The sequence below is a fragment of the Schistocerca serialis genome, chromosome 1, assembly GCF_023864345.2.
Source record: "Schistocerca serialis cubense isolate TAMUIC-IGC-003099 chromosome 1, iqSchSeri2.2, whole genome shotgun sequence".
Taxonomy (NCBI): domain Eukaryota; kingdom Metazoa; phylum Arthropoda; class Insecta; order Orthoptera; family Acrididae; genus Schistocerca; species Schistocerca serialis.
Genome location: NC_064638.1, coordinates 454,088,281 through 454,102,344, shown reverse-complemented (window position 1 = coordinate 454,102,344; position 14,064 = coordinate 454,088,281). Strand labels below are relative to the sequence as shown.

Below are 14,064 nucleotides of genomic sequence, written 5' to 3'. Positions count from 1 at the left end.
CGAAAGTCAGATGGTATATCGCCAGACTCATATATTCTAGACAGCTACGTGAACAGTCGTTTTGGTGCTACTAGAAATTCTGATAGAATATTATCCATTATTATCCATCCCTTCTGCCTTATTTGATCTTAAGTCTTCCAAAGCTCTTTTAAATTCTGGTTCTAAGACTGGATTCCCTATCTCTATCGCTCCTAAATCGATTCTTATTTCTTTTTCTATCACATGAGACCAATCTTTCCCCTCATAGAGGCCTTAATTGTACTCCTTCCACTTGTTTGCTCTCTCCTCTGTATTTAAACTGTGGAATTCCCGCTGTACTCTTGATGTTACCACTCTTGCTTTTAATTTCGCTGAAGGTTATTTTGATTCTTCCATATGCTGAGTCAGTCCTTCTGACAATCATTTCTTTTTCGATTTCTTCACATTGCTTATGCAACCCTTTCATCTTAGCTTTCCCGCACTTCATATTTATTTTGTTCATCAGTGACTTGTATTTCTGTATTCCTGACTTGCACTAGTAAATAATTAAAAATGTAATCCTGGTCGGTTTACAATGGCTCTTTTACTAACACTGTTACATATTTTCAGTTTCCTTCGAACAGCTATATGGACGGTACTTGTTATATGAGCATTCGAAGGAAATAAACATGCAGCACGAAGAACAGCCAATAAATGTTATCTTCAGAAAACTACATTTGGCGGGAAACAGACTTTGTTGACATTTAAAAATATTTCTTTTTCGAGAATTAAATTTTTATGCCTACCACGCATACGATAATGTTTCCAGAAAAATAGGTGCTTTATGTTGATCATGAATTATGGTGTAAATCGTCATTGCATTCGTGCAATTTTGCAGTTCCCACAGCGTTTCCAGAAACAGATTGCAATTTTTAAGACTCGAAATATAGTTTTTAAATCGACGATAAAAATAATCAACACAGAGGTTTACCCTCTGCCAGGCACTTAAATGTGATTTGCAGAGTATCCATGTAGATGTAGAAACAGGTGTGCTGTTTGGAGGTATCACTTCTGCCGTGCAAGTCGGTTGGCTCTAGTCATCTGTAAACATGCTAGCATACGCGACAGTATTAGTTTGTTCAGACCATTAATCCATTAACAGACAAAATTTGTTATCAGTAAGCTATAGTTTTAAAATGTTCTCACGGTATGTTTTGTAAACTGAATTTGTCCATTTCAAAGATTTGGAACAAGTGAAGCAAACATTGTTTAACGAGTCAGTTTACGGTTGACATCTTCTGTATGCCGAGGACCAAATTAATCACTAATTTCATATAAGCACGAGTAATCTTTAGGCAGGAATTTTCCAGACGCTGTGATGGAATATTGTTCCGTTTTCGAATGTGTTATTGTATGTATAGTACCTACTGTGACAAGGGTTCGTTTTTCTCCGTTATATGATAACGCGCATAGAGTGTTCGTCTTCGCAGCAGTTTCACATAAGGCTGAAAATTTTAATTCTTTGCTAATCCAAGTTCTTCGAGAAATTTATTTGTCTATTTTGTCATTATTCCTTTTTTATACACTTACTTTATTAACACTCCTACTACTACTATAAGGGAACAATTGACAGGAATGGGGGAAAGAAATACAGTAGAAGAAGAATGGGTAGCTCTAAGGGATGAAGTAGTGAAGGCAGCAGAAGATCAAGTAGGTAAAAAGACAAGGGCTAGTAGAAATGCTTGAGTAACAGAAGAGATAATGAATTTAATTGATGAAAAGAGAAAATACAATAATGCAGTAAATGAAGTAGGCAAAAAAGAATACAAACGTCTCAAAAATGAGATCGACAGGAAGTGCAAAATGGCTAAGCAGGGATGGCTAGAGGACAAATGTAAGGATGTAGAGGCTTATCTCACTAGGGGTAAGATAGATATTGCCTACAGGAAAATTAAAGAGATCTTTGGAGAAAAGAGAGCCACTTGTATGAATATCAAGAGATCAGATGGAAACCCAGTTCTAAGCAAAGAAGGGAAAGCAGAAAGGTGGAAGGAGTATATAGAGGGTCTATACAAGGGCGATGTACTTGAGGACAATATTATGGAAATGGAAGAGGATGTAGATGAATATGAAATGGGAGATAAGATACTGCGTGAAGAGTTTGACAGCGCACTGAAAGACTTGAGTCGAAACAAGGCCCCGTGAGTAGACAAGATTCCATTGGAACTACTGACGGCCTTGGGAGATCCAGTCCTGACAAAACTCTACTGAACGATGAAAAATACCCGCTTTTATCCAGGATTCAACCTAGCCCTTCCAGAGCAAGAGCCTACTGCTCTCTATTCCCTACCACCACAGTCAGAGAATACAGAAACCTTGTCCATAGCTTTTTGTAATTCATTTTGATCTTATTATGACTGTATTATAGGGTAAACGACAGCATCACCTGCAAACCATCTAAGGTGCTGCTCAGAATGTATCCTAAATCGTCTATATAGATTAGGTACAGCAAAGAGCCTATACCCGCTTTTATCCAGGATTCAACCTAGCCCTTCCAGAGCAAGAGCCTACTGCTCTCTATTCCCTATCACCAAAGTCAGAGAATACAGAAACCTTGTCCATAGCTTTTTGTAATTCATTTTGATCTTATTATGACTGTATTACAGGGTAAACGACAGCATCACCTGCAAACCATATAAGGTGCTGCTCAGAATGTATCCTAAATCGTCTATATAGATTAGGTACAGCAAAGAGCCTATAGCACTTCGTCGGGCAACCCCAGCTATCGCATTTGTTTCACTCGATAACTTCCCGTCAATTACTACGAACAGTGACATTTCTGACATGAATCCACGAATCCATTCGCAAGGCTGAGGGATGTTTCGGGGTTACGCAATTTTTATTAGAAGCCGTTTGTGAGCAACGATGTCAAAAACTTTGCGGAATTTTAGAAATATGGAATCAACTTTAAATCCACCTTCGATGGTACCCTCCACTTTATGTGAATAAAGAGAGAGTTGTGTCGCACAAGAGCGGTATTTTCTGTATCCTTGCTGATTATGGGTCATTAAATGTATTCTTCGATGTATTTCATAATGTTCGAATAGAGTATATTTACCAAAACGCTACTGCATATCGATGTCAAGGATACGGGTCTGTAATTGACCAGATTACTTCTGTTTCCTTCATTGTATATTGGTGTGACCTGTGCAACTTTCCGCTTTTTAGGTACAGATCATTCACAGAGTGAGAGGTCATATATGACTGCTAATAAATGGAACTATTTCATCGAAATAAACCGAAAGAAACGTAACTGATATACATACTGGACCAGAGACCTTGCCTTTAACTAAGTGATTTAAGCTGCTTCACTACATCGATGATATCTACTTCTAAATTACTCGTGTTGGTAACTGTTCTTGATTCAAATTCTCGAACATTTACTGCATCTTTTTTGCTGAAAGAGTTTCGGAATAATGTTTAGTAACTTTAGTGGCGCTGTCGTCAGTAACATTACCACTGCCATCTCGCAGTGACCGTATTGATGGGTTCTTACCTCTTGTATACTTTATATACGATAAGAATTTCTTCTGATATTTTGTTTTACCAGGTTACGAGACAGGGTTTCGTTGTGAAAATATTAAACTCATTTCGCACAGTTAAGTCGGTGCTAAGTTTCGAGCTTCTGTAAAACATCTTCATTCCTGAAGATTTCATGGTCCTTTAGCTATGGCATGCTTTTCCCATGTTTCTGCAACATTGGCCTCACCTGTTTTGTGTACCATGGCTTATCTTTCCGCTTCTTATTAGTTTACTTGGTATGGAAGCTCAATTTTTACCATCAGCTCTGGTCGACCCTTTCATGGTTAGCTTGGAAGGAGTGGAGACGGTCTCTTTGGAAGTCGACAAGCAAATTTTTACCTACATTTTTTGGATGCATTATTTTTGTGTTTATTTTTGATGGATTTGGGTGTTACGGTACTTAGTCTCGCTAGAACCACTTCGTGTTTAGTTATTCATGGATCTCTGTTTGCTCAGGACGTCTAGCATGTTACCGCAACCATTTACACTTCGAGTTGGCTCCTTAACAAATTACTCAAACTAACTTTCGGAGAAAGCTTTTAGTGCAATTGTGGATGATGTTATATACCTACAGCCGACTTTAAACAAGTTTTTGTTGCAACATGGCGTGGAAAGACTGAAGTCACCACCAACTGTAATTGTATGAGTCAAGTACCTGTTAGAAATGAGATTCAAATTGTGGTTGAACCTGAGTCGAGGAATTGATACAAGGAACCAGTCATTATTTTTTTCCTATTGTCAAGTGTTACCTCTACCCTTAATAATTCGCAGCAATTGTCTACTTCAACGTCACTACTTCCAACAACAACAAACATGCACCATCAACTGAATTTGATGTAGACACAAAGGAATTAAAGACATGTCCGAGAGAACAGACACCATATAATTATGGCGGTGATGGTTAACAATCCCTTCGGTGCAAATGCACACCAAGCTCGAACTCTTATAGGAATCAACGAGATGCCGCGAGTTATGAGGCTAATGAGCGGGCACTACATCGATACTTTGTGGTATAAGTTGAAGAATTGGGTCCGATGGGAGGCCTTCTGTGGTAGTCCGCGTGATTGTGGTGACCACTGTATTCGGATGGCGTAGTCGTCAGTACGCCTGCCGAGTAAAGCAGGAGACCCAGATTCGAATCCTGGTCTGACACATAATTTCAACTTGTCCCATTGATATAAATCAGTGCCCACTGGCGGCTAAAGCCTTTAATTCCTTTGTGTCTTGATTCATAGCGGTTTCAGGATCAAACCTGCGTCAGTTCTTTCGGACATAAAGTCCTTGGTCGAAGTTCGGGTTAACTTAGCTCCAGTTTTAGTCATCTTTCAGCACATATAATGATTTCTGATTCAGTGCTTTCTATGAGCTTTTCGAGCTCCTTTCTTACCCAACACAGTTATGGCAGTTTACAACTAGAACACCGATTATTTCCTAAACCTGCCCTTGTCCTGTGTTTGATGTGCACCGTTTTTAGACTGAATCCGTGATTTTTAATTCCCGTGACTCTCTAACCTAAAAGACCGCCCAGTCCACTCCACACAGCCGCCACTACCTGAATGGCCGTCTCTTGTGTGTAATGCACCACTAATCTATTAAGCAGATCCCGACACCTTTCCATCCTATGACGAAAATGCAAGAATTTGCAGCCTAGACGGTCTCAGAGCCGTCTAAATCTGATTCTAACCCTGTACTTGGTTCTGTACTGTAGCTCCACAATCAGACCGGCCAAATTTTCTACTATGCTACAGATAGTGAGCTCCATCTTCATCTTGCAAGAAAGACTGGCTGTTCTTTTAACTTCAGATAGCCATCGGAAACCATAGAGAATCTCTTGCTGTCCAAAACGACACACATTGTTAGTACCGAAATGAGCCACCACCTACACGTCTGCATCTTGTACTCTTCATGCCATCCAGAAGGACTCGTTCTACTTCTGGTATAACTCCTCGTAGTAGGCACACAGAGTGCACAGGGGATCTCTTCCTCTCTTTGGCAGCCATATCCCTACGAGGGTCTATCACGCTACCAGTAGTCCCATTCACTGTGAATGCCCAGACCTTGCAGGTCAATAAACTTCCTTTGCTACAGAAGAAACTACTGTACCTGCCTCAGGATTCGTATAAGCCACAGACAGCGCCTGAAACTTGTTTATCACACGAACCAGGGAGGCCTTTCGGTCGGTCCCATGGAAAGTCTTCCGCTGACTGCCACACCTTGAAACGACCTCTTGCCAACCACAGATGAGGGATCAGACATTACCTCGGTCGACCAGAGCAGTGGCCTGACCGGGAGACACTTTGGACGTGTTTGCTTCATGTCTGTTGGGTGTCCACGCCTGGACATGTCTAACGAGAGGGGAGAGGGAGGGGGCACAAGTCCTCGTAGGCCAAGCATTATGACGGGCCCAGGTTTCTCAAGGGCTTGGATTGTAAAATAAATTTTGCATCATAGAATAAATAAAAGAACATTACCTCAGCATCTGAATAGCCAGTCTAGCTCTTGCTTTCCCCTTCAGTTTTCACTTTTATGATTCTTACAGGACAGTTGCATACAATTATATTTCTTGTTTAATTTTGAATGCACGGTATTTTCTTTAGGCATCGTGCGCTAAAATCACCTTGTGATCGAGTCGAAAATCCGCTTTCTTTAAACATGTTTTTGAAATCCTACGAAAACATTTCTCCAACAAATGCGCACGGCAACAGCCGTGAAACTTGTTATAATGTATTATGTTTGCCAACAACGCTGAAACACGCGGCTCTTCTGATTCCATCACAAGATGATTTTACGCGAATTATGTAGAAAATATTTTACATTCAAGAGCAAAGACAAAATAAATCATACCTATTTGTATGTAATTGTCCTGGAAGGATCGTTAAAGTGGAGAAATAAAATGACACGATAGTGGTACATTGGCCATGCTGATGCTCGGAAGCACGGAGGTAATGTTCTTCTATTGTTCGTCCATAGAATAGCCAACTTACATAGGAACTCTCATTTTACGTATGTGACATTATTTCTTGGTCAAAGAGGCTTGGCCTTCGAATGCTCATCTCAGAAAACTGGAGATTCAGTTAATGGAAATTCTCTCGGAATATTAGAGGTTTTGCGTTACTAAGATCCAGTTCTTGCAAAACACATTAGCAAGGTCAGAGACGCACAAGAAGCTGGAAAACATTTACAAGTGCATTATCTGTCAAGTGATACTCAGAATGAATTTATTCTTAGTTGAACCCATTATGTGAGGAACGCCGTCTTGGTATGGAGAGAAAAGGAGAAGACTTGATCACTTGCAATTATTGTTCACGCAACTTGTGATTGAAATCATCTACGACAGACAGCATCTATCCTACATTATATCTACTTCAGTAACGAAATTGTTTAATATGAAGCAAATTGACGGCTTTTGGAATTCGTAGATTCGCACATTTAATATCATCAAAACACTCGGTTCCTATCAGTGAAGGCCACGGACAAGTTTATGATAACGGAAGTAACATGAGAGTGTCTTATAAAGGAACTGAGACATATTTTCTTCACTGGAATCCTCTTGCAAAATTTTCGATGTGTGTGTGCTTGTTGTAGCCTTATTTTGAAGTACTTGCAGCTGAGAATAATCATGAAACACATACTTTTTTCGGAGTGACTCAGCCCTTATGAGACCAAATGAGGAGCTGCTCGAATAAAAAGCAGCGGCATGATCAAGATTTATCTACTGGCAGTAACAGCTGGGACTGGCGATATGTTGAACAATGTCCTATGATCGCAGATCGCTCCTCGTACTGCCTTCTAAGCAGCAATCGGTCAGTCGGGACAGGGCTATGGCCTCATCCGTGAATGGTTTTCATATTTTTACAAATTATGTTGGACATTGTTAGCGTTTCCTCTTTCTTTTCTCAAGCCGGTGTTGCGAAATGCGACCCAGCACAGCTGCAACAGGAGCTCATATAGCTGCAGGCCTTCTGGTTGTTACATCCAGTCTAGGAAATTGCCTTGTTGATTCATTGCGTGACGAACGCTCAGAAAAAATTACCTTAACTGTCTATTGTGTCTCTCCACTGTGACTCATCACTCGGTACGCGACGGCACGCAAACGCAACTGTATCTGACGATTACGTAGGCACTCGCGGTGGGGTTTGCCTGGTGTTACTCAACGCGGTGACGAACGTGCAGATTCTACGCACCAGCTGATGCCAGGATGTAACTTTTCCGCGCTGATGCGACAGCTCACTGTTGGCAAACGGACGTAGTAGTTGCCTCGGAAGCACTAATTAAGTTCTGCGAGGACGGAAAAAGGAATGGAAATACTGTGCTTCTCAGACGATTACCATTCATTGCGACATTGTATTCAGAGGCTCTGTGCGCAACAGACCGTAAGCGGCTTGTAAGAAATTGTTGTGGCAAATAGGACAATTTTTTGTACGCCTTTAGCTAGAGCATCTGTTACGGACACAGCAATATGATCTCGTGAACCAAATAGCAGCCTCGCTAATATTATGAATGCGTGGTAAATAACAGTAAAACAGCGTCACATATTACAACCGAGATCGAAAATCTATTTAACTGAGAAGTTCGCAGCTAGTAGAGAGGGGGGAGGGGAGGAGCCGTCCACATCCACGAATGAGGCACAAGAGTTTCATGGTCGTAATTTCTGGATAGGAGCGCTCCATGTCTGTGGATGATGATGTTTGGCTTGTGGGGCGCTCAGCTGCGCGGTCAACAGTGCCCGTAAAAAGTCTCAATATTTACACAGTCCAATCTAGCCACTTTCAAGAATGATGATGAAATGATGAGGAGAACACAAACACTTAATCTCCGGGCAGAGAAAATGTATGTGAAGATAACCTATTCTACGGTAAGTATAATTGCCATTGAAGACCGTAAAAGTAAAATTGTGGAGGGGTGATCAGTACGTTACGGAGCGTCGAAGAGGCGGTCCTTAGAGACGGAGCATAAACTCAGAGTCGACAGAAATGGGAAGGAAGTCGGCCGTATCCTTAACAAAGGGTTTCAACTGCAGTTCTTGCGAATACCAGTTCATTGTCCTAAGCATCCTGCTCGCTACGATATAAAGAATCCATAGATAAAAACTATAGTCAAAGAACAATCAGCTTACTGCTAGACATAGGAGGATACTGAAAAGAATTTTCCCTCTAGTAAGAAGAGCACTACCGCGAATGTGCCTGCCTGAACGTAACATAGGAGGGTCTTTCAGTGAGTAATGCACACATTTTTTTTTTTTCTGAAAGCAGGTTGATTTTATTCAGAAGTCCAATACAACATATTATTCTCCACTCTTTTGGCTACAACATCCTATTTTTCAACATAATCTCCGTTCAATACGACGGCCGCACTTCACTTTCTTGGGAGGGGCTCATGCCCCCATAGTACCACTCTACTGGCTGACGTCAGAGGCAACGTCTTGATGCATTAATAATCTCCCCATCATCCACCTACTGATTCCCCTGGAGTGCATCCTCCATTGAGCCAAACAGTTGGAAGTAGGAAGATGCGAGATCTGGGCTGTAGGGCGGATGGGCAATAACAGTTCGATGAAGTTTTGTGAGCTCCTCTCGGGTGCACAGATTTGTGTGAAGCCTTGCGTTGTTGTGAAGAAGTTTGTTTTCATTTTTGTGGCAATTCGAATGAGAGTGTCCACACGTTCCAATATTGCAGGAGTGACAGCTGGGTGCGGCCGACCGGCGGGAGGTCGGACAGGTTAGGACCTTGTTGCAGTGATGACAGACGTCCCGCCCAACGACTCACCATGCTTTTGTTCAGTGCCAGGTCTCCATAGACTTTTCAAAGCGCATGTGATTATCTGGCTGAAGCAGGAACATTATACAATGTCATACAAAACAAATTCCTCATTTTTTCAACCGAAACTGGCAGAGAAAAAAAGTGTGTTGCATAATTATTGAAAGCCAGTAGCACGTAAAGAGAACTTTGCAGCAACGAAAACATTGCAAGGGAACTACATAAACTAAATGCCGACAGCTAGAGCAGCAATTGCCAATCTTCTTCTAGACGAGATGTATGCAAATATGAAGGATCACTACTGCAAGGCCGGCCGGAGCGGCCGTACGGTTCTAGGCGCTACAGTCTGGAGTCGAGCGACCGCTACGGTCGCAGGTTCGAATCGTACCTCGGGCATGGATGTGTGTGATGTTCTTAGGTTAGTTAGGTGTAAGTAGTTCTAAGTTCTAGGCGACTGATGACCTCAGAAGTTAAGTCGCATGGTGCTCAGAACCATTTGAACCATTTGAACTACCGCAAGGGCAAGAAGAAAAAAATTGTTGCATAATTCTTGAAAGCCAGTAGTACGTATAGAGAACTTTGCAGCAACGAAAACATTGCGAGGGAACTACATACACAAAATGCTGATAACTGGAGCAGCAATTGCCAAACTTCTTCTAGACGAGATATATGCAAATATGAAGGACCACTACTGCAAGGGCAAGAAGTACGGAGTAACTGCTTGTGGAAACAAATTTAAGAACAATCTAAGATACCCGCTAAGATTGTCTCCTAAATCGCTCACATTGATCAAGAATTGCAGAGGACCTATAAGGCTACCTTGGGGAACCCTGGCATAAAGTTAAATTTTACTGGATGATTTCCAGCCAGTTACTACGAACTGCAACCTCCCTGGCAGGGAATCACGAATGCAACCGCACAACTGCAACGATACTCCACAGGCACTCAGTTTGATCTGAAGCCGCTTCTGAGATACAGTGCGAAAAGCCTTTCGGAAATCTAGAAACATGAAACTAGCTTGACGTCCCCTGTCGATGACATTCATTATTCGTGCGAATAAAGAGCCATCAGTGTGTTTCACAAGAACGATATTTTCTGAGCCAGTGTTATACTTCATGTTCGTGTATATTATAATGTTGGAACACAATATATTTTCATCTGTGTAGGTAAACACGCTGCAGAGGATTCAGGCAGTTTTGGCTGTCAAAATTAGAAGAGCGTTCGGACTGTTTTGTCCAGCTTTAGCTGAAGAGCGAGCCTCGAGCGCCAGTGTGGGAAGGCTGGAGGCAGCTACGCCGCCGTGACGTCGGCCGCCAGCTCACTGCGTGGTGTCACGTGGTACCAGTCATGTCCGCGACGCCGCCGCCCGCCTCTCACGGCGAACCAGTTGGCGCTGCGAACGCATAGCGACGGTCGCGGCCGCAGCCGCTGCTACCGACAATTCCAGCTGATTTCCAGCCTCACTGTGCCGTACGCCCGTCGCTCCCAGCGGGACATCCAGTGCCGAAGCCGTTTGTGATCTCAGTCGAGAGAAAGTGTCAGTATGAGTGCTGTTGACTGAAAGCCGGGTATCGAAGAAGCTCCGCCGCCAGCGGAAAGGAACGGGAAGAGGGAAGGACGAGAACTGCAGGGAGCAGAGCCACTACCTACTTAGGTACGTTGCAGCACGGTGTTGCCATGTAGGACGGACTTGCCCTAGGCTGTGCGATGAACTGCAGTTTGTCCGGAGTACACTACCAGGTGAACTTCGCGCTACAGTGCACTACGCTACTTATCTGAGACTCTTTGCTGGTATTCTACTGACTGTAAGTAGCAGCTGCCTTTCGAACTATCTGCGTATTAGCTGTTAATCTAGACAGGCATATAGTATTCCTCAATAGTGGCAGGCAGACGTCAATGAGGAAGTGTTCTTCAGTCTTTCGTTGCTCAAGGCGAGCCAGATAACCAGTGTCACGAAAAACCTTATTCACGGCCAATCAGTTGTTAGCTGATCTGTTGCCGTCAAAGGAACCGTTACATTTTAGAAAAGAAGCAATAATTTCTACAAATGTGGAGGTAGCCTAGAAACAAAACTGTACAACGGTCTTAGTCCCGACATAAGCAGTAACTCGTGTAAAACATTTGGAGTTTCAGTACCCAGTCCTTGGGCACATGTCTACAGTATTTTCAAATTTGGTTTATTTTTGAATAATGCTAGAACCAAATATAGAAGACATATACCTGAAGAGGAAATATTAAACCCTGAAACTCACTGTTCGAATTTATTGCGTAAACTTTGGTTACAATATACAACTTTTGGTACTACCTTACAGGACTAATTTAAACCTAATCTCAAATGTATTTGTTTTCAAAGTAATATGGGCGTAGATTTCAGTTCTCGAACAGTGTGTAGAGATGCAGTTATTGGAGATATGCGTTTGTCAAATAAGTGCTACTACATAGTAGTCTCTAGCGGTGAAATAATTATGTCTATCTGTTCAGCGATTATCTATGTGCTTACTGCTGAAAAGGCCAACTCAGTATAACTTCGTTCTGCATCATTTCTAAATTTGTTATTCAGTGGTACGTAGTTCTTATTTCGGAAAGTGACCTATTTATCAAGAAAAGAAAGTGGCTCGGATGTCGAAATTATAATTTTAATACCTGCGAAGAGGCTCTGCCAAGTTATTTGAACAACAGTCGTTTACTAATTCGACAAGAGGTTCTTAGATAAATGGTCAGGATGTAGCCGTAGAATCACTTGCAATACCTGTCTTGATCTACTGAGTTCGTCACATATTGACATATTTCGCAACACATCGAGTTGTTGTGCGTGTAGTTTATAAACAAGGAGCAAACCAAAATAACATTACTACTCAAGGCTCCGAAATATTTGTCTGTACTACTGAAAAATTAACTTTCAGTGCATCACCTTTCTTCGACAAAAATGCAACTTCTGCCCCCAAGTCGGTTTATTGATCAATTGTAATTCTTCTGAAAGAGACATGGTTTTGCAGTGTATAGTGCAGACTAAACCCACTGCACAATTTTAAGCTGAATTCATTTCTTACTCATTATTACGACTGCCTTACGACGAATAAATTACCAACAAAGTCTTTAGGTTATCATTGCTACAGCACACTGCAACAGGTGACCCTACAAATATTATCGTACTTGTTTACGCAGGAGATCAACAATTGGTTCCCATGTTTGCGCGGCGCGGGCGGAAGCTGAAGGTCACCTGCCTCTTTATGCTGCACGTCGGGCACCCAGTTCCACATCATTGCATGCATGCAAATACAGTTCTGACGGTTGAAACTGTACGTTTCATTAAGGCAGCGTCGATTATTTCGTAATATTCACAACGTTTACGTGTACACGTAAACATTTTGCAGTGTACTCATTATAACAAATCGTCCGAAGTGATGTTTATGCAAGGCTTTAGTAGTATTGTCGTCTGTTTGTTCACACAGAAGAAGGTGGTAGCTAATAGGTAAAATAATCGCCACATAAAAGGCTGGCTTCACCTCTGCAGTAAAATGGTAGAAAAATTAGGGCTTAAAACCGTGTAGAAAACGACGTCATTAGAAAAAGAAGTAAAGATTAGTGGTTAACGTTTCTTCGACGATGGATTTATTTGAGACTAAGCACAAGCTCGTACTGGGTAAGGATGGGTATGGATATCAGCCGTGTCATTTCTGAAGGTATCATTCTGGCATTTGCCTAAAGTATAGCTCAGAAAACTTACATCTGAATGAGTGATGGGGGAATTGAACGTTCTCCCGAATGTGACACCAGTGTCATAATCACTCTGCCACCTTCGTCGGTCGAGGTCGTTAGGAACAGAGCACAACGGATTGGTGTGGGTGGCGCACGAAAAACGCCAGAAGACCTTGCAGTGGAATCTTCCAAGCACTCAACTTAATCGTTTTTAGGGAGCCCACTGAAAATATGAATCAGGATGGGTGGATGAGAATTTGAACCCCGTTTCTCTTGAATGCGGTTCCAGTACCAACCATTACGTCACCTTGCTCGTTACCTCTTTGTATGGTGAGGTAGTTAATGCACGCTTTCTTCAAAACAAGCAGTCAAATTACAGCTGTAGCCGAACAAGGCCTGAAAATGTGAAACTACTTCTTACATTCTACTACTGCGTTCATGATTAGACATCCTACGTAATGTGAAAGTGGCACTTTCTCATTTCGTCATCTCACTTTTCTTTATCGATAATCCTCGAATGTCACTCATATAGGTCAACTGTTTTTTGTGTATGACAATATGAATTGTATTAAACATATGGAATTAGCATGATAACACTTTCTATGTGATATATTACGATAAATATAACGACTAAGCTTTTTTGTCATAGTATGCAACAGGTGTAACAGTAGAAGTGGAAAATAATGACGAGAGATAGCAAAAATCTAATCGTGGAAGTAGTAAGTTATAATTTTGAATTTACAACGTGAAATAATTGCAGCGTTTTTAAGTCTTAGCGAATAAATTACTTCAAGAAAATCGCTGATTACTTTATAACAGAAAAAAATCCTGGTCAACTTGGAATTAAGACGTCTGAGAAAGAAAATTTTTTATGGTTGGTGAAGTTGTTACTGTAACGTTCTACAAGCTTTGCTGTATGTCCCATCTTAGGGTGTAGTAAGGATTACGTAACGAACAGTGATTTGTTAAGGATATTGTCATTTGCCATGTGCATTTCACCGCAAGGTGGATTAGAAGGCATGTAAGTACTGTGATAGATTCGATCCTGCGGCCTCCATCTGTTTAGCT

The 14,064-nt window shown here is 41.7% G+C and overlaps 1 protein-coding gene across 4 annotated transcripts in view; it reads left to right on the top strand.

Moving 5' to 3' along the window:
• Window positions 1-14,064, top strand: part of LOC126473187 (leucine-rich repeat-containing protein 15-like) — a 127,374-nt gene that overhangs the window by 55,891 nt on the left and 57,419 nt on the right. Inside the window, exon 1 of one of the 4 annotated variants that reach the window (XM_050100085.1) lies at window positions 10,666-10,951. The exons of 1 other annotated variant lie outside the window; for it this stretch is intronic. The gene's annotated coding sequence lies outside the window, so the exon portion shown is untranslated. 2 more of the 4 variants (XM_050100093.1, XM_050100110.1) reach the window with 2 other exon arrangements.